Source organism: Ursus arctos, unplaced genomic scaffold (genome assembly GCF_023065955.2).
Source record: "Ursus arctos isolate Adak ecotype North America unplaced genomic scaffold, UrsArc2.0 scaffold_12, whole genome shotgun sequence".
Classification (NCBI taxonomy): domain Eukaryota; kingdom Metazoa; phylum Chordata; class Mammalia; order Carnivora; family Ursidae; genus Ursus; species Ursus arctos.
This window is the reverse complement of record NW_026622786.1, coordinates 2,397,613-2,424,195: the sequence shown is the minus strand read 5'-3', so window position 1 is coordinate 2,424,195 and position 26,583 is coordinate 2,397,613. Positions and strand designations below refer to the sequence as shown.

The following is a 26,583-nucleotide window of genomic DNA, read 5'->3' as shown; positions in this document are numbered from 1 at the left end:
TGTAATTTTAATGTGATATGACTTTGTATTATATCTATAATTATAAAAAACAGAAGTATAAAACAATTTTATTTTAAGGGTTGTCACTAAACAAATGGTAGCTATTATAATGAGCCGCAAAGCCTGGTTTTGTTTAGCCTAGTTTTTCCTACCCTGAAAACAAAGAGATACTACCCTCATCTCTTCCACACAATTTGTGATTATATGGTCAGGGGCAGGAAAAATTTAGAAACTGAAAATATATTTAAATTGCTGCATTTCGGGGCGCCTGGGTGGCTCAGTCATTAAGCGTCTGCCTTCGGCTCAGGGCGTGATCCCGGAGTCCTGGGATCGAGCCCCACATCAGGCTCCTCCGCTGGGAGCCTGCTTCTTCCTCTCCCACTCCCCCTGCTTGTGTTCCCTCTCTCGCTGGCTGTCTCTCTCTCTGTCAAATAAGTAAATAAATAAAATATTTTAAAAAAATAAAAAATAAAAATAAATAAATTGCTGCATTTCATATTATTTTGGAAAATAAATGTGAGAACTGGCACCGTACCACATTCTCCATTCTGTCCCCAGCATCTAGTACAGTGACACGTAACTAGCATGAGGTAAAATTTATTAAATATAGAACCTCTTTCAGGAGAGTTACTTTTTTAAAGTGTGATAATATTTTGAATATGTATCTAGTATTCAAAAAAATGTTTTGAGTAGATTATATGTACATGGTACAATACGAGCCACCCGATTCCTCATCTTGGAGCCCTGGAGTATGTCTCTCCAGAAATGTTCTGTATATTTATAAAACATACGTACATATAGACAGGAAAGGGTGTGTACACGCACAGACACACATATGTCCTATAGAATTTTTTCTTTTTTGAACCACATAAATCCTTAGAGGAGGGACACCTGGTCGGCTCAGTAGGCTAAGTGTCTGCCTTCCGCTCAGGTCATGATCTCTGGGTCCTGGGATTGAGCCCCAATTTGGGCCCTCTGCTCAGCGGGAAGTCTGCTTCTTCTGTTCACTCTCCCTCTGTGCTCTCCCAATCTCTCTCTCTCAAATAAATAAGTAAAATCTTTAAAAACAAAAACAAAAACAAAAACCTTAGAGGAAATGGTAATAAATTTTGCATTCAAGGTATATATGAGCATGCGTAATACCTAATACAGAGTGAAATAGTTTTGACTTTTCTGATTCAAATGTTCTAAGTAAATTCTTTTTGAAGACAAGAGGTTTTAGAGCTTCACTGATCTTGTTGACTAATAGTTCTCAAATTTGAGCATACATCACAGTCCCCTAGAGGGACGGGTAAAAGCGCAGATATGGACATCCCAAAGTTTCGGGTTCATTAAGTCAGGGTTACAGGTCCAAGAATTAGCATTTCTTACCATTTTCCATGTGGTGCCACTAATCCAGAGAACCATTGCATAGACCAAAAAGCTGGCTCCTGACCCATCTTCTACCACTCGTGTGATCCACTTACAAGGTATTACTTGAGCTATTAACCTTGGCTGCCCCAGCCCTGGCAGAGCTGTGGAAATATTCTTCTACTGACCTGGGCTCCAATTTAATCTAGTGGGATCATTTTCTCACTCACTATGGGAGTGTCTGAAACTTGATCCTGTTTTCCTTGAACTATTCATGAAGCTTCTGAGTTCAGCGTGGGAGTGGGAAGGGACAGAGCTACCAACCCCTTTCCTTTCTGTACGAGTGAGTGGATAAAAAGGGGAGAGGCTGCCAAGAGATGTGCCTGAGCTGGAGGAGACCGCCCTGCCAACAGTCAGCCTTGCATATCACTCTCTCAAAAGGTAAATAACTGTCCGTATTGTCTTTCTGGTGAAGTTTTTATGGGAATAATTCCAACAATTCTTCTGAGTGTCATAGCACTTCTCTACAAGCTTGGGAAGTACTTAGGGAAATGCCTGAGGGAAGTAAAGAACTCTTTCTTTCCTTAGAGGTTTTCTGGAAAAGTGAAACTTTGAGTAAGAGTCACGGTGTTGTTTTGAGGCAAACTGGGGGAACCTCTGTTGGTCCCATTGCCTACAGGATATCTTTGATTTTAGGGATTATAGGAAGAGAGCTCCCCATCACCTCTCCCTTTAGAGTGAACTTATAGCCGGGAGAGAAAAGCTGGGTCTTTTTAGGTGGTTTTTGTTGTTGTCCTGTTTTGTTTTTTGTTTATTTGTCTTTAAGAAATATAAGGCAACAGATGGGAAAAATGAAGTGATTTGGGAAGGGAACACAGGAAAGGAAGAAGGGATTGGTCTTTCTGGGAAATATTAAGTGAAAGCGAACTAACTTCTGCTGCAGAGTTGTAAATGCTATTATTCTGTTTCCTATTTTAGCGGTATCAGATTTTACATAAACCAATAGATTCATGCCCCTCCTCCTGTTCCCTTTTCTAGTCCTAAGCAGTGCTGCTGTTCATCTCAAACAAAACAGGAGCCTTTTTAAAAAGATGTTATTTATTTATTTATTTGTCAGAAAGAGAGAGAGGGAGAGTACAAATGGGGGGGAGGGGAGTGAAGGAGGGGCGGTGGCAGGCAGAGGGAGAAGCAGGCTCCCCGCCGAGCAAGGAGCCCAATGCAGGACTCGATCCCAGGACCCTGGGATCATGACCTGAACTGAAAGCAGATGCTTAACCAACTGAGCCACCCAGGTGTCCCCAAAACAAGAATCTTAGGAACCACTAAAAAAATTCTAGGGCAGGTCTTCACTTTGGAAAACAGATTTTAGATTTACCATGGTATCTGTCACGTGAATCTGTCAGGAAAAGTGATTTTTGCCTAAGAGGTCTTAGAAGAAAGGAAACAATATCCAAGGCTCCAATGATTTGTGATTTTTTTTTCCATTTTAAAAAACTTTTTACCTAATTTTGCATTCAAAATCTTGCATTCTTTTTCTGAAAAAGAGAGCTCCAACTTGTATAAACTTTCAGGACCTATAAAACCTAGATCTGATCCCTGCATATGAAAATAGGAGCCAAGAACATACATATCATACTTGGAACCAAAACAACATCAGTCTTCTCCTTTTCTTTTCCTTTTTCAATAAGAATGTATTTTACTTTTTCGAGGTGGAGAGAGGAAAGCAAAATTAGCTTACTGGAATTTGGCAGCCAGGAGTGAGAAGTTTAAATATGTAAACTAGAGACCTTTCATTCAAAGTTCAGAAATTCAGATTTAACTAGATAAGGAGAAGGAGAATCACGGATGACTTGATGTTTTCCAATTTCCAGATACTGAAGGTTTCCATCGCTCTGCAGTATTTGAGGCTGTCGGCGATACCCCTCCTTGAAATTCTCTCATCTGTTCAATTTCATGACTCTACACTCTTCAGGTTTTCCTACTTACTATTCCATCTGTGGTTTCTTGATCTCTTTCCACCGTCGTAAAAGCAGGCATTCCCTTGTTTCGAATTCTCCTTTGGCCATCTTATCTACTTCTACGATTTCAGCTACCCTGCGTAAGATGGCTCAGCTCTAAAGATCTTGCTTTTCTTCACTCCTAAACTTCGGTCCCACATTTCTGCCTCATGAGCATATCATACCAGTACGTTTAAATTCAACCTACTCCAAACTGAATGCATCATAGTCCCTTAAAACATCTGCTAATTCCTAAAATAAATAATTCTAGGGGCGCCTGGGTAGCGCAGTCGTTAAAGCGTCTGCCTTCGGCTCAGGGCGTGATCCCGGCGTACCGGGATCGAGTCCCACATCAGGCTCCTCCGCTATGAGCCTGCTTCTTCCTCTCCCACTCCCCTGCTGTGTTCCCTCTCTCGCTGGCTGTCTCTCTGTCACATAAATAAATAAAATCTTTAAAAAAAATAAAATAAAATAAAATAAATAATTCTATAAATGGCAACATTTTTCTTTCAGCCATCCAAAGTCAAACCCCAGAGGGGTGCCTGGGTGGCTCAGTCATTAAACGTCTGCCTTCGGCTCAGGGCGTGATCCCGGCATTATGGGATCGAGTCCCCCATCAGGCTCCTCTGCTGGGAGACTGCTTCTTCCTCTCCCACTCCCCCTGCTTGTGTTCCCTCTCTCGCTGGCTGTCTCTTTCTCCGTCAAATAAATAAATAAAATCTAAAAAATAAAAAAAAAGTCAAACCCCAGAATTTTTTTTATCGTTTCCTTCTTCCTCCCACAATATGTCCATTTAATTTATAAATCATGTCAAATCTCCCTTCACACCCATTCCTTTTTGTTACTATATCATCCTAGTTTGTCCTTTTGTTGCCTCTTACCAAGACTGCTGCCACTCCTTCTAATTGTTTTTCACCCTATGGTGTCTATTTCCTGTCTCCAATATTTTTTACACACTGTTGCCAGTTATCTTCCTAAAGTATGGCTTTGATGATTTACCTTCCTTCAACAAGCATGAATTGTGTATGCTTAATATGCCAGGCACTGATATAGGTATTAATTCATTTATGTAGGTATACTAAACATCTACAATGTACTAGCCCTGCCTAGGCACTGAAGCTATGCCACCAATGGGACACAGACCTAAGGCTTAGAGCTTACATTCCAGTTAGAGTTAGTGGAATGCCCAGTGTGATATGGCTGCTACTCTCATTTATCTGCTCAAAATCCTTCAATGGTTCCCCCATTTGAATAAAATTCAAATTCTTTTTTTAAGGATTTTATTTATTTATTTGAGGGAGAGAGAGCGAGAGAGAGAGCGAGCATGAGGGGCAGAGGGAGAAGCAGATTCCTGGCTGAGCAGGGAGCCCGATGCGGGATTCCATCCCAGGACTCCAGGATCATGATCTGAGCTGAAGGCAGACGCTTAACTGACTGAGCCACTGAGGCACACCTAAAATTCAAATTCTTTATGCTGACTTTCAAGGCTCATTATGATTATTTTCTTCCAAGTTTTTATTTCAATTCCAGTTAGCTAAAAATATGGAATGATTCATGAATTTGTGTGTCATCTTTGTGCAGGGGCCATGCTAATCTTCTCCGTATCATTCCAATTTTAGCACAAGGCTCATTATGATCTTATCTCAAGCAATAGAAGTATAGTACCTAGATGAATAATCTTGAGTTTAATTGGGCACCACATTTTAAAGGAGATATAGACACACTAGATTCTTTTCAGTGGAAAAAGACTAGAGTGATAGAAAGACCATATTCTCTGAGAAATGATTAAATTATGAAATGACTGAAGAAATGAGTCAACAAGTACTTGATAGCTATCTTCATATCCTGAAAATCTTGTGTACGGAAAAGATAGGTGTTATTCTGTAAGGTCCTAAGTTAAAAGTGGAGCAGTGCTAAGGAGACAGATTTGGCTCAATGTGAAGGACTACTTTTATTATTGTAGCATTGTTTACACTAGCCAAGATATGGAAGCAACCCAAGTGTTGAGTGGATAAAGAAGATGTCGTGTGTTGTGTGTATGTACGCACACACATACATATATAATCAAATATTACTCAGCCATGAAAAATAATGAAATCTTGCCATTTGCAACAGCATGGATAGACCTAGAGGATATTATGCGGAGTGAAGTAAGTCGGAGAAAAACAAATACGATATGATTTCACTTATATGTGGGATCTAAAAAAAAACAAAACAAACAAAAAGCAGAAACAGACCCATAAATACAAGAATAAACTGGTGGTTGCCAGGAGGGGGTCGGGGAAAGTCAGAATGGGTGAAGTGGAGTGGGAGGTCCAGGCTTCCAGTTATGGAATGAATAAGTCATGGGGATGAAAGGCACAGCACGGGGAATATAGTCAACGGTATTATGATCGTGTCGTATGGTGACAGATGGTGACTACCCTTGGGGTGAGCATAGCATACATATAGAATCGTTGAATCACTACATTGTATACCTCAAAGTAATACCATTGTGTGTCAACTATATTTCAATTAAAAAAAAAGAAAAAAGGGGGCGCCTGGGTGGCACAGCGGTTGGGCGTCTGCCTTCGGCTCAGGGCGTGATCCCGGCGTTATGGGATCGAGCCCCACATCAGGCTCCTCCGCTGGGAGTCTGCTTCTTCCTCTCCCACTCCCCCTGCTTGTGTTCCCTCTCTCGCTGGCTGTCTCTATCTCTGTTGAATAAATAAATAAAATCTTAAAAAAAAAAAAAAAAAAGAAGTACTTTTAAAGAATGGGCCACTTTGGAAGATAGTCACTTCTGGTCCCTGAAGGCCGCTGAGGAACTCACCCAAGTAGTTAAAGCAGAAACTTTGCAGGAATGATTAGAAAGCTAATTCCACAACATGACTTTTAAAGGTTCCTTCCAACTATGAGATTCTATGATTTTATACCTTTCACTTTCATGCATTGTGAGCTCTACCATACTGGACCAAGCAGTATTTCCCCAAAAGTTCTCATGCTTCTTTGACTCCCTCACTCTTTCTTCATTGAAGTGTTCTCTCCTTATTCCAGATTGAGCTCAGCCATCACTTTTAGAAAGACTACTATGACTTCTAGAAAGACTACCCCATCTGAGTTCGGTCATCAGACGAGGGCCATACTGTCCATTCTCTATACCCATGAGAAGCGTTCCTTCTGACACCGGTCTCCACATCAACAAACATTTCCTACTGAGTTCAAGCACTGTGCTAATCTATGCTGTGAGAAGTTTAAAAAATCCAAACATTTAGATTTTTGCCCTCTAGAAGCTGTTGGGGAGCAAGAATTCCTGTCCTCTCAAAGGTCCTTGTAGCTGGACTAAGAACCAAAATGGGACAGATTAACAGGAGAAAATCAAATTTAACAGGTGTATGTAGGGGACTCCCCATAGACATGGAAATTCCAAAGGCAGGAAAGATGAGATATATATGTCATTCTGAACTACAGAGAAGGGGCTAGGGGTCTGGGATTTCAGAGGAAAGGAATGTACTTCAGAAGGTGGTAAGAAGAGCAGATGACCCTTATTTTGGGAAAGACTTCCAGTTTAGATTTTTCTGTGTGGTTAAGAGAGAGACGAAAGTTTCTCTTAAGCCCACAGGGTTTCAAGGGCCTCAGCTCTGAATGATCCACTTGCCAAGGTGACACATTGAGGCGGGGTGAGGGGGGCTGTCCTGAATCCCTTCAAAGCTCCTATTTGTGGAAGAATATCAGATTAGTTGTTGTCTCGTGCATCTTCCACGTTCCTGCCAGTCTGATATTTCTAACACAAATATCTAATGGTATAATTTCCACGTTTAAAAGCTTTCCAATGGCTCCCCACTGATTGCAAAGTTGAGTCCAGAGTCTTTAACGTGCCATACAATGGCTCTAACAAACTGGCCTAGGCTATGGCTCCTGCCTATTCTTCGATAGAATACATTCCCAATACTTGCTGAACACTCAGTGTTTCTCAAACATACTATACTGTCCTCCCTGAAGCCCTCGTGTTTGTACTTGAAATATCTTCTCCACCTTCTCCTCTTTACCACCTTTATCTGCCTGGTAATCTCCACTCATTCTCAGCCCTCGGTTCAGTTCATGTATTTGCCTCTTCAGTAAAATCTTCCTTGACTCTTCCCTTTGGGTTCCTTCCCCACTTTTACCAACAGATTGCCATGGGATTATTTGTTTTCACTCAGGAAGTACTTATTTTTGTTTATTTTTCTCTGCAACTTAATATAAAACCAAGAAAGTTTACATGGTATAAAACCATACCCAGAAAGCCGTGATAAAGAGAATAAATGAAAGAAAATTAAAGAAAGATGCAAGTCTCTTGAAATGCAATAATTAAGAGGAGAAGTGGAAAAATCAATGAAATATTCAGGTTGTAACGGGTCTAGTGAGATATGTAGGTGCCAGGGTAAAATAATATGATCTTTTTGAGAAAGTGTAGTAATGAATAAAAGGAATATATGTGCTGGCACATATAATGAGATATTAAAGAAATATATCCAGGGACACCTGGGTGACTCAGTTGGTTAAGCGTCTGCCTTCAGCTCAGGTCATGATCCTAGGGTTCTGGGATCGAGTTCCGCATCAGGCTCCCTGCTCAGTGGGGAGCCTGCTTCTCCCTCTGCCTGCTGCTCCCCCAGCTTGTGCCCCCACCTAACAAATAAATAAATAAAAATCTTAAAAAAAAAAAAAGAACTATATCCAGAAAGTGGCATCTGAGGTGTACACAGATTGATAAAGCAGGTTATTAAAATTGCAATGAAATTGCTTTTCTCATTACAACTCAATTATCAGCAAGTGTGTATTAAACACCTAGTATGTCCCAGGCTGACTTTTCCATTCCAGTTACAAAAATTCAAGAGAAGAGCTTCAGCCTAACTTCTACCTACCCCAGACCATTGAACTGTGGCAGCCAACATAGTGGGGCCATGTCAGAATATGGCATCTTCCACAACAGCCATATGGATGGACAGGAGGGGAAGTGTGGGGTAGACAATTTCAGAGAGATCCACTGCTTTCTGTTTTGACATTTACCACTTTATACCTATGTCATAGTTTGTGGATATGTCTTACCTCCCATACCAGACTGTAAGCTTCCTAAAGACAGAAACCAGACCTTATGTATTGTGTTATGCCTATAGGACCTGGTTTTTGTATTATACTTATTAAATGGTAAAAGGTGCATTCATATTAAAGTTGATAGAGTTCAAATAGTATCGGCGGGAGAGCTGGTTGTAATCTCCATTTTCCAAACCACACAAGTATGTCGGTAAAATAAAATGACAAGAGGAGCTATAAAGGAGTATTTATTTATGCCCCTGGGACTCAGGTTTCAGTGAGGCCAGGGGAGGTGGGTCAAACAACACTGCCTCATAGATATAGTATTAGCGGAACCTTTTCTCAGATCAGAACCCCATCAGACCCAGGAACCCAGACTGTTTTTGCGCTTAGGGTGAAATTTTCATCAAGAACATCTCTAGTTAGAAATAAACCAAATGGCTGCAAGACGCATTTCCTGTTATCATAAAGACTGGCTTTGACAGTTAAATTCTGGGATACATACAGCCTAAGCTCAAAATGGAATTCTTCCTTCAGGTTCTACCATACATTGGATATCTATTGCACTCCTAGCACCAAATGAACTGAAATCTGGAGTACTTGTCAATGTTTTGAACTATGGGTTCCGGGCCTTTTTACCCTCCCTTTCTGCTGATGTTAGACACTCTCAATACTGCACAACTGTGACATGCGAAGAATACGCTCCGGCACTCCACCTGAATGAAAAAGTAAAGCAGCATTGACTTCCAGACACTCCATAGCAAGAGAAAAAGTGCAAGAAATGAGGAACGTGGGGCGCCTGGGTGGCTCAGTTGTTGAGCGTCTGCCTTCGGCTCAGGGCGTGATCCCGGCGTTATGGGATCGAGCCCCACGTCGGGCTCCCTGCTCCACGGGGAGCCTGCTTCTTCCTCTCCCACTCCCCCTGCTGTGTTCCCTCTCTCGCTGGCTGTCTCTCTCTCTGTCGAATAAATAAATAAAATCTTAAAAGAAAAGAAAAGAGGAACGTAAATTCAAGGAGGATAATAATAGCAAACACTAAACATAGCAGTTGTAACGTGCAAGGCTCATGTGTGTTCCACGTGCAGTTATTTCTTTAACTTCAACATCTACCTCATAGGATTTTTCTATTATTATCTTAATTTTACAGATGAGGAAACCAAGGCTCCGAAAGGTAAAGTAACTTGCTTAGGATCGCCAAGTTTTATCAGAGCCGGAGAGATTGGCGCCAGAATCCATGTTCTCCACCATCATGTTATATTTAGTGATTGCCACTGAATTGTTCTCATTGGGGGTTAACTTATCTGGAAGGAATCCCCTTTGCCCTTTGTTTGTCCTTGGGATTGTTTGTCCACAAAAACCCAAGAATTGTGTGGACAAGCACAAATTTCCAATGAGCTCTCTATAAGCCGTTTCTTCTTTGACTCTTTACTGGACCCCCCTCATCCCCACCGTAAACACAGAAACACACAGTGATCTCTGGAGCCAATGAGCACTTTATTCAATTTTTTTTAATTTATTATTTTTTTAAAGATTTATTTTATTTATTTGACAGAGAGAGAGACAACCAGCAAGAGAGGGAACAGAAGCAGGGGGAGTGGGAAAGGAAGAAGCAGGCTCCCAGCAGAAGAGCCTGACATGGGGCTCGATCCCAGAACTCCAGGATCACGCCCTGAGCTGAAGGCAGACGCTTAACGACTGAGCCACCCAGGCGCCCCTAATTTACTTTTTTTTAAGATTTTATTTTTTAATTCACCTCTACACCCAACGTGGGGCTCGAACTCACAACCCTGAGATTAAGAGTTTCATGCTCTACCCACTGAACCAGCCAGGCATCCCCCCCAAAGAACTTTCTGATCCATGATAAAATATTTGCAGTGCAGGGAAACTGTTCTTTTCCCGTCCTCCCTTAAGCCTATTCCTTTTTTTTAAAATTTTGTAATACTTGATAATTCAAAAGAAGTTACACCACATATTTAAGTTATGAAACATAGTAATAAATGAGCTGCTGTGAATCCATGACCCATTTTAAGAATTACACACTTACCATTACTTTTTTTAAAGATTTATTTATTTTAGTGAGAGAGCCTGCATGCGTGAGTTCAAGTGGAGGAGGGACAGAGGGAGAGGGAGAGAATTTCAAGCAGACTCCCTGCTGAGGGTGGAGCCCAATGCGGGGCTCAATTCCACAACCCAAAGATCACGACCCTGAGATCATGACTGGAGCCAAACCAAGAGTCAGATGCTTAACTCACCAAGGCACCCAGGCGCCCCTATACCATCACCATTATTACTATTATTTTAAGATCTTTACTTACTTATTTGACAGAGAGAGAGCACGAGCAGGGGGAGTGGCAGGCAGAGGGAGAAGCAGGCTCCCTCTGAGCAAGGAGCCCGATGCAGGACTTGATCCCAGGACCCTAGCATCATGACCTCAGCCAAAGGCAGATGCTTAACCAACTGAGCCACCCAGGCGCCCTACCGTTACAATTATCATCTACCTGTGTGCTCTTTCCTTTAGATCATCTCCCTACCTCTCTCCTGGAAGTAACCATCACCATGAATTTTCTGCATCACACCTTTGTTTCTCAAAAAATAGATTTATCACATACATATGTACCTTTAAATAAAATAGTTTTGCTTGTTGTGAGATTTATAAAAATAATGATGTACACACTTTTCTGTAATTTGCTCTCTTCACTTAATAACATATTTCCAAGATTCACCCATGTTCTCAGATGCAAACTCTGCTTGTTCACTAATTTTTTTCACTGCTTATAATATTCGGCTGTGGACTATGTCGCAATATACATAAAATTCTCCAGAGAGTCGTCACTTGAGTTGTCTGTTTTTTGCCTGTACAGACAATGTACAATAGCATTGTTTCTTTTTTAAAATCTGTTTATTTATTTATTTGAGAGAGATAGAGTGCGCGTGCTTGCAGGGAGAGGGGCAGAGGGAAAGGAAGAGAAGCAGACTCGGCTGAGTGTGGGGCCTGACGTGGGACTCCATCTCATGGCCCTGAGATCATGACCTGAGCCAAAATCAAGAGTCTGATGCTAAACTGACTGAGCCGCCGCGGTGCCCCCACAAATAGCATTGTTTTATATTTCTCCTGGTGTATATACGGGAGTGGAATTGTTGGGTGATGGAGAATTTGTAAGGTCAACCTTACCAAGTAATGCTAAAGGGTTTTCCATAGGGGATACTCTGGTTCTGCTGGTAGGCGGCATGTAAGAGTTTCAGAGGCGCCTGGGTGGCTCAGTTGGTTAAGCGTCTGCCTTCGGCTCAGGTCACCATCTCAGAGTCCTGGGATCTGGCCCGAGTGAGGCTCCCTGCTCCTTGGGGAGTCTGCTGCTTCTTCTCCCTCTGCCCCCGCCCCCCACATGCACATATGCTCTCCTCCTCTCTCAAATAAATAAATAAAATCTTTAAAAAAATTTTTTTAAGAATTTCAGATGACTCACATTCTTTTTTTTTTTTTTTGAAGATTTTATTTATTTATTTGAGAGAAAGAGTGTAAGCGCGGGGGGTGGAGGTAGGTAGAGGGAGAGAGAATCCTCAAGCAGAATTCCCACTGAGCATGGAGCCTGAGGTGGGGCTTGTTCCCAGGACCCCAAGATCATGACCTGAGCCGAAATCAAGAGTCACCCACCCAACCCACTAAGCCACCAAGGCACCCCGATACTCCCATTCTTGCCAACACTTTTTGTTATCAGACTTCATAATATTTAGCAATCTAGTGGATAAAAAAATGGTATCTGTATTTCCGTGATTACTGGTGCAATTGAACACCTTTTCATGTATTTATGTACCATTTATGTTTCTTTTTTGGTGAAATGCCCGTTCATGTCTTTTGCTAATTTACTTGTTGAGTTATTTGTCTTTTTAAAATTAAGTTGGATGAGTTTTTTTCTAGTTTTGGATACTATTCCTTTGTTAGAAACATGTATGGCAAATATCTTCTCCAAGTTAGTGGTTTGTATTTTTACTTATCTTGCTGCAGCTGTAGTGATCAGAAGTTCTTAATTGTGAAGTAAAATTTGTCAACTTTTTTTATATATGTTGTACTATTTGTGTCTTGTTTAAGAGATCTTTTCCTATCCTGAGGTCATAAAATTTTCTATATTTTCTTCAAAAGGTTTTTAAGTTTGTTTTTGACATATAACTATAAATTTGGGGTTTTTTTTTTAAGGACAGCTATTTTCCAGTATCACTTATGAAACAGTCCATTCTTTTCCTGTGATCAACAATGCCCTTTCTGTTATGATTCAAATTTCCCCAAATGTGTGATTTGTTTCCAGGCTCTTTCTAGTCTGCTCAAATGGCTTATTACGTATGCCTACATATACACTCCGCTGTCAAAAATACTATGGCTCTATAATAAGTTTTAATAACTGATATGGGAAATGTCCCCACCCTAAACTTTTCTTCAGAATGTCTTTATTTTTCAGCCTATGAGTTCCCATATACACTTAAGAAAATTAGTTTGCCAGTTTTCTCAAAAAACCCTAATGGGTTTTTGGTGGAATTGCATTATATCTAAAGATAAAGTTGGGGAGAGTTAACAATTTCACCATGTTGAATCCATAAACATGGTATATCCCTTCATTTATTTAGATGGTCTTTAACTACTTTTAGTAAAGTTTGATAATTTCTTCCACACATGTCCTGCTCAACTTTTCTTAGACTTATTTTTAAGTACTTTATGTATTTTATGTCATTGTAAATAATGGCTTTTCTAAAATTACAGTTTCTTATTGTTTGTTGCTGGCATTTATAAATGCAATTGACTTACGTGTCTTATCCAGATTCTTGTGCTTATTTCTCATATTTTCCTTGGGCTATTCTATAGGCAATGACATCTGTGTATAATGACTATTTTTGTTTTTTCTTTTTAAATCTTTATGCTTTTTTTAAAAAAATCTTATTTTACTGTGCTGGCTAGAACCTACAGAATGATGTTGAATAAAAGTGAAGATAGTAAATATTTTTGTCTCATTACTAATTTTTTTTGGTATTATTCCTGATTTTAAAAGAAATCTTTCAGAGCGCCTGGGTGGCTCAGTCAGTTAAGCATCTGACTTCGGCTCAGGTCAAGATCTCAGGGTCCTGGGATCAGCCCTAAGTCGGGCTTCCTGCTCAGCTGGGAGTCTGCTTCTCCCTCTCCCTCTGCTGTGCTCACTCGTGTTTTCTTTCTCTCTGTGTGTCAAATAAATAAATAAATTCTTTTTAAAAAAGTAAATAAATATTCTTTAAAATAAATAAATAAATGAAATTTTTCAATATTTGGCCATTAAGTAGACTGTCTGCTATACATTTTTGGTTAATACCCTTTATCAGGTTAAAGGTGTTCCGTTCTATCCCTATTTTGCTAATATTAATATAAGTATTTTATATTAGTATTGAATTTTGAATTTTATCAAATACTTTTTTGCAACCACTGAGATATTCCTATGGTTCCTCTCTCATATATATATATATATATATGTATATATATATATATATACACATATATATATGATATATGTAATGTCATTTATAGATTTTCTAATGTAAATTATACTTGCAGTCCTGGGATAAACTCAAACTCAACTTGGTATTTGTATCCAACAAGGTTTATTTCAGAGAGCAGAAACCATTCTAGGTTTTTCAAGTAGAGAGAGATTTATTTTTTTTAAAAGATTTTATTTATTTATTTGACAGAGAGACAGCCAGTGAGGGAAGGAACACAAGCAGGGGGAGTGGGAGAGGAAGAAGCAGGCTCCCAGCAGAGGAGCCTGATGTGGGGCTCGAACCCCTAACACCAGGATCACGCCCTGAGCCGAAGGCAGAGGATGCTTAACGACTGAGCCACCCAGGCGCCTCTAGAAAGAGATTTAATACACAGAATTAGGATGCCTTTAGTATTACATGACCAAAAACCCCCCAAAAAACTCAATTCAAATGGGATTAAACAATACATGGAAAAGTATAGATTTGCTAAGTGTTGGATGCAGAGTTCTATAGACGTTCAATAAATCAATCTTGTTACTTATATTATTCAAATGTTCTGTATCTTTGCTGATTATTGCCTGGTTGACCTAGCAATTTTTTAATCAATTTCTCCATACAGTCTTATTGTTTTCTTATTTATCTTGAGGCTATTTTATTAGGTACACACAATTTAGAATTGTTACATCTTCCTGCTGAATTTTACCCTTTATCATAACCCATTAATCTTCTCTATCCCTGAGAATGCTTTCTTTTTTTTTTTTTAAGATTCATTTATTTATTTGAGAGAGAGAGAGAGAGACTGTGTGCAGCCAGGCCGGGGGCGGGGATGGGGGTGGGGAGAGGCAGAGGGAGAGGGAGAGAGAAAACCTCAAGCAGACTCCTTGCTAAGCACAGAGCCCAGCGCCAGTCTTGACGCTGGTATCCTAGGACCCAGAGATCATAACCTGAGCTGAAATCAAGAGTCGGATGCCTAACTGACTGAGCAACCCTGCACCCCAAGAATGCTTTCTATCTTAAGGTCTATTTTGTCTGATATTAACATAACGTCTCAGTTTTCTTTTAGTTAGTATTTATCTAGTATACTTTTTACTTTCAATCTTTCCATGCCTTTAAATTTTAGGTGAGTCTCATAAGCAGCATATAGCTAGATTAGGGCCAAGACCAAAAAATAGAGGTTTATTATTTTTTCTCTACCCAACATCCAAAAACCCTCTTCTTTGAGGAAAATCTTCCTTTATGTGAGTTAGTAAGAGACAGAACCTTATTCCCACTTACAGAAGCCTAGAGAAGACAAATATTCTCTCTTCCACCCCTCGGTGGCTGAAGTGCTGGTGCATAACTCAGACTTGACCGGTCAGATGCACCAGCCAGGGACTGGAATATTGAGCAATGCAAAGATGACACAGTTTATAATTCAGGCAGGGCAGAAGCAGTGGTATCCAATGACGGTAGCAGGGGTGCTCAGCAAAGTCATCCCATGCCAGCAATGCCCTTAACCAGATTTTTCCCGTGCTGACCTTGGCTGCGGTTCCCAATGCCTCTTCTCCCTTGGTTTCTGCCTATTTTGTAAGACCAGGTCTACTTAATTCTGGAAGCGACATGGTCTCTTCTCAATAAATACTTGTATGCTTAGGTGAGGGAGATTGTTTCTATTGCTTGCAAACAAGGATCTTGACCAATACAAAAGTATTCTTTCTTTCTCTGGAGTTAGGGAGGAGGAGGAGATACTCTGAAGGGGGAATAGGAGAGGAGTTGTTGGAGCCATTCTTGCTACCATAGGGAAGTCAGCCTGTGTATAAAAACAACATAGAAGAGGGACGCCTGGGTGGCTCATTCAGTTAAGCATCTGCCTTTGGCTCAGGTCATGATCCCAGGGTCCTGGGATTGAGTCCCACATCGGGCTCTGTGCTTGGCGCAGAGCCTGCTTCTCCCTCTTCCTCTGCTGCTCCCCCTGTTCATGCTCTCTCTCTCTGTCAAATAAATAAATAAATAATCTTAAAAAAAATAGAAGAAAGGTGGGAATGTGAAAAATCATAGAATATAAAGTCAGAACCCTGATAACACCTTAAACCTCTGGATCCAATGATAACTAAAGTTAACCCTTACTCCGGTCTTCAGCCTCATAAGTTAGTAAATTGCACATATTGTTTACTATCACTGAAGTGGACTTTTCTGTCACTTGCAACCAAATGCATCTGACCTGATACCTTTTCATTCTGCCTTTGAAAAGAAATCCTTGGGACGCCTGGGTGGCTCAGTCGGTTAACTGGCTACCTTCGGCTCAGGTCATGATCCAGGGTCTGGGGATCGAGTCCAGCATTGGGCTTCTTGCTCAGCGGGGAGCCTGCTTCTCTCTCTGCCTGCCGCTCCCCCTGCTTGTTCTCTCTCTGTCTCTCTGACAAATAAATAAATAAAATCTTTCTTTAAAAAAAATTTTTTTAAAAAAGGAATCCTTTGCTAGATTCTGCAATAGGTTTTTAGCTGCTATTTGACTTTTTTCTTTCCTAGTTGAATTTATAAATGATTTAAAATCTTAGTGTCTTCATTTCCTCACTGCCCTTTCCTGCTTAATCCACTAAAGTCCTTCTTTACCACTTTGCTGACACTATTTTCTTTTAGACAACCAATTGTCTTCTCCTGTCTTAATTCAATGCCACATTCTCAAAGTCATTTATTCATTCAGCAAACATTTTTTACATGTCCACCTTAGCAAAGTTTAGTGCTACATTCATTCATTAAACATATATTTATTGAACAGCCAATATATCCTAAACTTTTAGGATAAAAAACAAACAAATTAGATATGGTCTCTATTCTCATGTCAGATTATTATTTTATCAGAGAAGACACTGAAGTAATTGCAGTCAACTATAGTGAATGTTACTAGAATATCTCCCTGGGAAATTAACATTTAAGCTAAAGCCTAGAAGTTGAATATAGAAGGTGGGAAATAATAAATGGAGAATGTTAATGAAAACGCTTAGACACAAAGGAGCATCATGCAAAACTCATGGAACTGTGAGAAGTCCAGCATTACTGGGTGAAAAAGTACAAGGGAGAGAGTGAGTGGCAAAAAGCAAGGTTCCCTGGGGTGCCTGGGTGGCTTAATCGGTTAAGCGTCTGCCTTTAGCTCAGGTCATGATCCCAGGACCCTCGGATCAAGCCCCATGTTGGGCTCCCTACTCAACAAGGAGTCTGCTTCTCCCTCTCCCTCTCCCTCTGCACCTGCCCCTTCCCCCAGTCATGGCACGCTCTCTCTCTCTCTCAAATAAATAAAATCTTAAAAAAAGAAAAGAAAAAGAAGCAAGGTTGCTAAATTATGGAGAGCCTTAGAACCCCATTAAAATGTTTGGAGACTTTTTTGAGCCACATGACGACACTTACTGGTAATGTTTCACGGAGCTGTTTAGTTCCTGGCTAGCCCAAACTAATCTTTTATGAAACAAGTGTCCTCTCCATGTTCCCAAAAGACTCATTAAACCATTTTTCAAACTAAATCTATTGCCATTTTTTTCTCTCTAGGGTTGGAGGATATTCAGGGCTCTTTCTCTCCCAATGTGTTTCTCATGGGTTCCTCAGAAATTCCCTCACTAGGGTTATCTAACGGCAGATCCCTCAGAATCAATGTCCCTCCGCTGGCTTAATAGTGCTGAATCCAAGTCCACTTCCAGCCACTTTCTGTTAAGGTAACTTCCTTCTAGCAGGAATCCCTCTTGGGCGAGATCCTTTTTCATATTATCCCCTTGATTGGTCCCTATTTATAGGGTCATTTATCTGGCCCTCAGGGAAAAAATCCTCCTTGATCAATCTCAATTCTGTCTTCTTTTCGTTGCTACAGCCTGCTTCAGCCAACCTCTTCTTCCTTTCTTTCTTTTTAATTTCTTTTTTTTTAAAGAATTTATTTATTCTTTATTGACAGAGATAGAGACAGCCAGTGAGAGAGGGAACACAAGCAGGGGGAGTGGGAGAGGAAGAAGCAGGCTCATAGCAGAGAAACCTGATGTGGGGCTCGATCCCATAACGCCGGGATCACGCTCTGAGCCGAAGGCAGAAGCTTAACCGCTGTGCCACCCAGGCGCCCCTCTTTCTTTTTAATTTCATGTTAATAGGGTAAGAGCGCTTAACAGGAGATACCCTCTTAACGAGTTTTTAAATATGCCATACATTACCACTGACTATAGATACAATGTCATACGGCAGATTTCTAGAACTTATTCATCTTCCTTAACTAAAATTGTATGCCTGTTGATTAGTAACTCCCCACGACTAGTGACGTTGAACATCTTTTCACGTGCTTATTGGCTGGTTGTGTATCTTCCTTAGAGGGGTATCTATTCAGATTCTTTGCCCAATTTTTTTTTAAAGATTTTATTTATTTATTTGACAGAGAGAAAGACAGCCAGCGAGAGAGGGAACACAAGCAGGGGGAGTGGGAGAGGAAGAAGCAGGCTCCCAGCAGAGGAGCCTGATGTGGGGCTCGATCCCACAACGCCGGGATCACGCCCTGAGCCGAAGGCAGACGCTTAACAACTGAGCCACCCAGGCACCCCTTTGCCCAATTTTTAATTAGGTTATTTGTCTTCTTATTATTTAGTTGTAAGAATTCTTTATATATTCTAGATGTAAGTCCCTTATTGGACATATAATTTGCAAATATTTTCTCTCATTCTGTGGGTTGTCTTTATACGTTCTCAATAGTGTCCTTTGAAGCACAAAAGTTTTTTTTTTTTTAAAGATTTTATTTATTTATTTATTCGATAGAGATAGAGACAGCCAGCGAGAGAGGGAACACAAGCAGGGGGAGTGGGAGAGGAAGAAGCAGGCTCATAGCGGAAGAGCCTGATGTGGGGCTCGATCCCAGATCGCCGGGATCATGCCCTGAGCCGAAGGCAGACGCTTAACCGCTGTGCCACCCAGGCGCCCCTGAAGCACAAAAGTTTTAAACTTTATTCTTTTTTTTAAATTGAAGTATAGTTGATACACAGTGCAACAATGTTACATTAGTTTCAGGTGTACAACGTAGTGATTCGAAATTTATATATTTGTGCTTTGCTCAGCACAAGCGTAGCTACCATCTGTCACCGTACAATGCTACTACGATACCGCGGATTATATTCCCTATCCTGTACCTGTCATCCCTATGATGTGTTTATTCCATTACTAAAAGCCTGTACTTCCCACTCCCCTTCACCCATTTTGCCATGCTCCAACTCTCTCCCCCTCCTGCAACCATTAGATTGTTCTCTATATTTATGGATCTCTTTCTGCTTTTTGTTTGTTTAATTCTTTGTTTTTCAGATTGTTTAGATTCCACATATAACAAATCGTGTTATTTGTCTTTCTCTGTCTTCCTTATTTCACTTAGCGTGATACCCTCTAGGTCCACCCATGTTGTCGTAATGGCAAGATCTCATCCTTTTTAAGGCTGAGTATAAAATTCCACCTTATATACGTAAATACACCACATCTTCTTTATTGATTCATCTATTGATGGACACTTGAAAACATCTTAAATTTTGATGAAGTCCACTTTATCTTTTTCTCTTCTGTTTCTTGTGTTTGTGAGGTCATAGCTAAAAATCCTTTTTTTTTTTAAGATTTTATTTATTTATTTGACAGAGAGAGAGAGAGCCAGCAAAATAGGCACAGAGGCAGGCAGAGGGAGAGGGAGAAACAGGCTCCCCACTGAGCAGGGAGCCCGATGCAGGACTCTATCCCGGGACCTGAGCTGAAGGCAGAAGTTTAACAGACTGAGCCACCCAGGTGCCCCTGTGTTATCATAGTTAAAAATGCGTTGCCAAATCCAAGGTTATGAAGATTCATCTTTTGTTTTCTTCTAAGAGTTTTGTAGTTTTAGTGCTTACATTTAGGTTTTTGATCTATTTTCAGTTAGTCTTTATATAAGGGTCCAACTGCATTTTTTTAAAAGAGTTTATTTATTTATTTGACAGAGAGAGAGAGAGAGACAGTGAGAGAGGGAACACAAGCAGGGGGAGTGGGAGAGGGAGAAGCAGTCTTCTGCTTAACGACTGAGCCACCCAGGCGCCCCCCAACTGCATTCTTGTACATATGGCTATCCCACTGTCACAGTACCATTTGTCTTCTTTCCTCACTGAATGGTGTTGGCACCCATCAAAAATCAGCTGAGGGGCGCCTGGATGGCTCAGTTAGTTAAGTGGCTGCCTTCATCTCAGGTCATGATCCCAGAGGCCTGGGATTGAGTCCCGCATCAGGCTCCCTGCTCAGCAGGAAGCCTGCTTCTCCCTCTCCCTCTGCCTCTCCTCCTTGCTCTTGCTCTCCCTATCTCTCTCAAATAAATAGATAAAAATTTTTTAAATCTTTTTAAAAAATCAATTGACAATAGGTATATGAGTTTATTTTTAGCCTCCTAATTCTATTTCACTGATCTATATGCCTATCCTTATGCTAGTGCCACACTGTCTTAATAACTAACTTTCTAGTGAGTTTTGAAATGGGGAAGTAGGAGTCCTCTGATTTTGTTCTCTTCAGTGTTGTTTTAGTGAACTAAGTTTTAATAACCAAAATCGATCCCTTCTGAGATGTACCGGATTTTTCATTAAGAGATGGCAATGATAGGGGCGCCTGGGTGGCGCAGTCGTTAGGCGCCTGCCTTCGGCTCAGGGCGTGATCCTGGCGTTCTGGGGTCGAGTCCCACATCGGGCTCCTCCACTGGGAGGCTGCTTCTTCCTCTCCCACTCCCCCTGCTTGTGTTCCCTCTCTCACTGGCTGTCTCTATCTCTGTCAAATAAATAAAGAAATAATCTTTAAAAAAAAAAAGAGAGAGATGGCAATGATAGCACAGTTAAATGTAGTGATTAGAAAAAATAAAAATAATTTCATGTTTACATTGTCTTTATGTTAAGACTCCAGAACAAATTAGTTACAATAAGAACTCAGATTTTTGAAAAATCATAAAGAGGGATTTAGACTTAACACGGAATTGGGATGTTTAAGACAGTTTTACCTGGATCTTACAGGGCCAGGAAGCCCCAGTTGATTTCTGAGTTATACATGTTTGCTCATGTTTTGCTTTGGAGTAAATTTCTAGCAATTTAATGCTTTATGTGTGTATATATTTTGAAAATCACCCATATTAACTTTATCAGTATCATGCGTGCTTCTTAAATAAATCCTGCTGTTTTGTTTTTGCTTTTCTAAGCCTTCTTTGGTTTTGACATAATCTTATTAAGAAAACACATATATAGGGGCGCCTGGGTGGCACAGTGGTTAAGCGTCTGCCTTCGGCTCAGGGTGTGATCCCGGCGTTATGGGATCGAGCCCCACATCAGGCTCCTCCGCTATGAGCCTGCTTCTTCCTCTCCCACTCCCCCTGCTTGTGTTCCCTCTCTCGCTGGCTGTCTCTATCTCTGTCGAATAAATAAATAAAATCTTAAAAAAAAAAAAGAAAACACATATATACACATACAAACCATAAACTTGTTTGATCCTCTTTTGTCCAGGAATATGACAAGCCTGAAGATACACCTGAGAAGGTAGCTACAGCCGAACAAGGGTAAAGAGGCCTGTGTTCCCATGGATGATTCAAGCCTGTCCAGCAGTGTTGACGTGGACAAAGGCTTTGCCATTGCCTTTGTTGTCCTTTTGTTTCTGTTCCTGATTGTGATGATTTTTCGGTGTGCCAAGTTGGTGAAGAATCCCTACGAGGCCAGCTCCACAACCACGGAACCATCTCTGAGCTGAGCTATGAGAAAGCCTGATAGACTCCCCCTCAAAGGAGGTCTGAAATCTTCTATACAGATATTCATGACCCAGACTTTATATTATTTCACCTCTCTGTATGTCAGCCTTCTCAGTCTTGCATTCCACAATAGGCACAGATAATAAAAAGGATGAAACACGAGTCAGTTTAGCTTGTTGCTATTCAGGGAAATGCTTACAAAATGAGACCGAGACAGGTTGAACTCACTGATTAAAGTAAGGCCATGGGTTTCAATTCTCCAGTATCAAATGTCCTTAAGATAAGATAGTTGGACATAATTGTATGATGTAATGTAATATAATGATGCTTGGTGAGGCCCACCTAAAGCTAGAACTCCTAGAGGCAGTTTTAGGAGATCCCTTTAGTTGTGCAAATATAAGGCCAGCAGGAACCAATTGTCCTATGATAAGAGTCTAACAGGACCTTTGTAAAAAAATTTTTTTTAATTTATTCATTTATTTGAGAGAGAGGGCTGGGTGGGGGGAGCAGAAGGGGAGGGAGAAAGAATCTCAAGTAGACTCCGTGCTGAGTGAAGAACCCTACCCTAGTCTCAGGCTCCTCAAGGGGCTCAATCCCACGACCCTGAGATCGTGACCCCAGCCGAAACCAAGAGTCGGAGGCCCAACCGACTGATTCGCCCAGGCGCCCCTAACAGGACCTTTCTAGTGTGTGTGGTTTTGTAAAATCTGCTGCCCTTCTCAAGGGGGCAGAGCTCTGTGACAGAGGGGGAGTCATTTGCCTTTAGTGAATCCCTCAATCTTTTTCACCCCACCGTTCCTCATCTATAAAAGAACATCTAGCAGATTGAAAAGGGACCCTCCAAAAGGTGTGTCCATGTCCTCACCCTTGAAACCTAGGAATGTGACCTTATTTGGTAAAAGGATCTTCACAGATATAATTAAGTATCTCAAGATAAACTCATCCTGGATTATCTGGGTGAGCCCTAAATCCAATGACAAATGTCTTTTATAAAAGACAGTAGAGACGATATACAGAGACAGAGAAAAAGGCCATGTGAAGACAGAGGCAGAGATTGGAGTCATGCAACCACAAACTAAGGACTAAAGGTGGAACCAGCAGATGCTGGAAGAGGCGAGGAAAGATTCTCCTCAGAGCCTTTGGAGGGAGCTCAGGCCTGCCAGCACCTTGATTTTAGATTGCTAGCCTCTAGAACTGTGAGAGAATAAATTTCTGCAGTTTTAAGCCAATGAGTCTGTGGTCATTCATTATGGCGGTCATTGGAAACTTATATATAATACGTAGTGGTGATGGTGGTGGTTATCACCATCATCCCGGGGATTTTTAAAAGAAAAGAAAAAGAAATCATAATCTGTACTCTTCAAAGTCTGAAGTTAGGGAAATTTGGTAGAGTAGACTATGGCCAACTGGCAGGAAAGTCCATAAGAGAATTCCCTGGAAGGACAGAGGGCAGCTAGGCCACTGACCAAGACCTAACACAGGTTTGGCTGAAGGATTGAGTCCGGCACCTAAGTAGGTGAGAGGGAGACTGATTGTAAACGCTCTCTGGCTCAGCCATGCCGGCCAGATGTTCTGGGCAACAGTGACCTAGCATGTGGATGAGAATTAAGAGAGCCATAACCTTGGAATCTAAGTGTGGGTCATCGCTTGTGCAGGGACTTGGACCAGCATGCAGTCATTTTGGAGGAGACACGTTTTCACGGACCATGCTGAACCAGGCTTTAAGAGCAATACCAAATGGCACAGAGACATAAACCTATCCATGCACCGTTAGCAGAGACTTGATAACTGTCTCTGTTTCTGACTCTTGGAAACAGGACTGCCGCCTCCTTGGCCTGAGTAAGTCCCCAGGGTTATTTGAAAATGGACACAGGGCAACCAAAGCTTTGCAATGGGGTACTAGACTTTGCCTTCACCAGAACTCTGTTCTAGTGCTATGCTGGTTAAACTGAGGAAAGAGAGAGAGCAAGAGAGAGGAAGAGAGATGATTTGTACACTGTTTTGATAAAAAGAAATTCAGGACAAGGTGCAGGTCAGGGTCAAAGGAAAGCAGGTTAAGATTGATGTCAGTAGTGGAAGGCTCCCGTGTATTCCCCGAGGAACTCAGATAGGGGGAACTCACCTTTCCCCCACCCCCTAAAACAAAGTGCAAGCAAACACATGATTAATGAGAGCATCAATACGCAGCCACTGGACAGTCACGGGTTTGACTTTCCACAGTAACCTATCGAAGGAAAAAATGCATCAGACAGAAGAAGTGGATTATCTGTGGAAGAAAAAAAAAGAAGGAATGACCCAAGGCAAACTCACAGGGCCAATGTGCATGCCGTTCAGGGGAGAGGGCAGCTTAGCCATTGGTCCGTAGATTATTTCCAGTCTCGGTGGCTAGACAGTCCTTGGTGTATAGATTCCGGAAGTTGCAACCCACATACCTTGGATCTGTTTTGTTTTTTGGTTTTTGAGTTTTGTTTTTGTTTTTGTTTGGCGGGGGAGGGTCTCTCTGATTTTATTGCTCATGTTATCTCTGTTAATCTGACGTCCTTAAACATTCCTTTCACTCACCTTAAATTGGCAGCTTACAGATCCATCAGTCTGGGAAATTTTATTGGCCAGACGCTTTCCAGTGTTTAAAATCTACAAAGCGTGTGTCCGTGTGTGTTGGGATCTGTATGTGTCTTTTGAGTCAATGTTTTAAAATTATTATTATTATAAAAGGAATAAATGCACACAATAAAAAAATTTCTCAAGCATTACGGAAGGGTAAAAATGCAGAAAGTTCCTAGATGCTGTCATGTTTCCCAATCCTTCTATCCAGAGGTAACTGTTATTACGGTAGCTTGTTTTTGCATTTATGAGTGTGTATCTTTCCCCGCATGTTCCTTTTCTTTTAATTTTTAATGTAATAATTTTGAATAAACTATCCATTTTCATGTTTCAAAATGCAAAAGGTGTAAAACAGTGTACTGTGAAAACACCTACTCCCATTCTTGTCTGCCACCTTCCATTCGCCCTCTTCTCAGACAACCACTATTAATCTCTTATGTATCCTTCCAGTGATCTTTTCTGTATATGTAAGAAAAAACGTTATTTTTAAAGATTTTATTTATTTACTTGAGAGAGAGAGAGAAAAAGAGAGTGCACGAATTGGGGGAGGGGCAGAGAGAGGAAGTCCCTGCTCAGCCGGTACTCGATGCCAGGACCCTGAGATCATGACCTGAGCTGGAGGCAGACACTTAACAGACTGAGCCACCCAGGTGCCCAAAGAAAAAAATGTTTAAAAACGTATTATTTACACAAATAACAGCAGCTGTATACCATGTTCTACGCCTACTCTTCTCATTTAATGTTTCTTCTTTTTTTAAGGTTTTATTTATTCATTTGATAGAGAGAGAGCACAAATCTGCAGAGTGGCAGGCAAGGGAGAGGAGAAGCAGACTTCCTGCTGAGCAAGAAGCCTGAGGACCCCGGGATCATGACCTGAGTGGAAGGCAGATACTTAACTGACTAAGCCACCCAGGCGTCCCTTAGTAATGTTTCTTTTTTTTTTTTTTTTAAGATTTTATTTATTTATTTGACAGAGATAGAGACAGCCAGCGAGAGAGGGAACACAAGCAGGGGGAGTGGGAGAGGAAGAAGCAGGCTCATAGCGGAAGAGCCTGATGTGGGGCTCGATCCCACAACGCTGGGATCACGCCCTGAGCTGAAGGCAGACGCCCAACTGCTGTGCCACCCAGGCGCCCCCCCTTAGTAATGTTTCTTAAAGATCACTCCGTATCAATGCACAAAGAGCTTCCTTTTTTAAAAACCATGGTTGAAGAATATTCCATTTTCGGGCATGTTATAATTTGTTTAACCAGCACCTGCTGATGGAAATGTATATTGTTCCTAAATATTTTGCTATTTCATACAAAGTTGCAGAAAATAATTTAGTGCTTACCTCATATCAAAGGTATGCATATTCAAATGAATGCAATTTCAAAGATATGTAGTTTAATTCCTAGACATGGAATTCCTGATTTAAACAGTATTTCAGAGTGTGCAACATTTTAAAATTAATTGTCAATACTCAAAATTCAGAAGCTTACATACTAAAAGATGGATTTTTAAGCTCATTTGAAAAATCAGTAATCTGGAAACATTGTATGTATCACATAGGGCAAAAATTAGCTGGAATTAAGTAGCAACTTCTCCCTATAGATGAGATACGTATTTCTCAGGTGAACACAGTCCTCACCCACCCCATTTGGCTCCTTTACTTTCCTGATGCCTAAGACCCTTTGAATTTTTAATCCCCAAATTCTTTCATTTTGATTCTGAGATCACTCAACAATGTTTAGATTATGATTTCATTTCCCTTCAGTCTGTCTGCAGGGAAAGGATCATTTGGCATTCCGAGGTTTTGACCCCTGTGCTATGACTTCTCATGGTCAAGTATTAAGTAGCACATGGTTGTGATTTTTCAATGTATCACAATGGATTACAGGAATGACTGTGCTGAGCACACCAATGTGAGTACTCCAAGTAGTTTATCAGTTATTTATTACTCTCTATTACTCAACTAGCAATAAGCTATCTACCTCAATAGTTTGTACATTTTAGTAGCATGAGTCATTTATACCAGGGCCTGATCATTTCTGACAGTCTTCGGCCCTTAATAAAAACAAAGCCAGAGTGGCACCTGGGTGGCACAGTTGGTTAAGTGTCTACCTTTGGCTCAGGTCATGATCTTAGGGTCCTGGGATCTAGCCCTGCATTGAGCCCTGCATCAAGCCCGTACTGGGCTCCCTGCTCATTGGGGAACCTGCTTCTCCCTCTCCGTCTTCCCTACCCACCCGCCCCCAGGTTGTGCTCTCTCTCTCTCTCTCTCAAATAAATAAATGAATAATCTTTAAAAAAAAAAAAAAAGAAAAAGCCAGAGCTTGGTTCCCTAAATATTGAGGCCCTGCTCAAACTTGCCTTTCCTATAGTGCT

General features: G+C 41.0%; 2 non-coding genes across 2 annotated transcripts; one reads left to right on the top strand and one right to left on the bottom strand.

The window, feature by feature from the left end:
* Positions 1-1,415: 1,415 nt before the first annotated feature.
* LOC113246118 (uncharacterized) lies at positions 1,416-24,559 on the top strand. The gene is made up of 2 exons (XR_008958723.1): positions 1,416-1,791; positions 21,374-24,559. It is a non-coding gene; the product is annotated as an uncharacterized LOC113246118 (transcript).
* On the bottom strand, positions 4,884-4,986 carry LOC113246231 (U6 spliceosomal RNA). The gene has a single exon (XR_003312916.1). It is a non-coding gene; the product is annotated as a U6 spliceosomal RNA (small nuclear RNA).
* Positions 24,560-26,583: the final 2,024 nt, after the last annotated feature.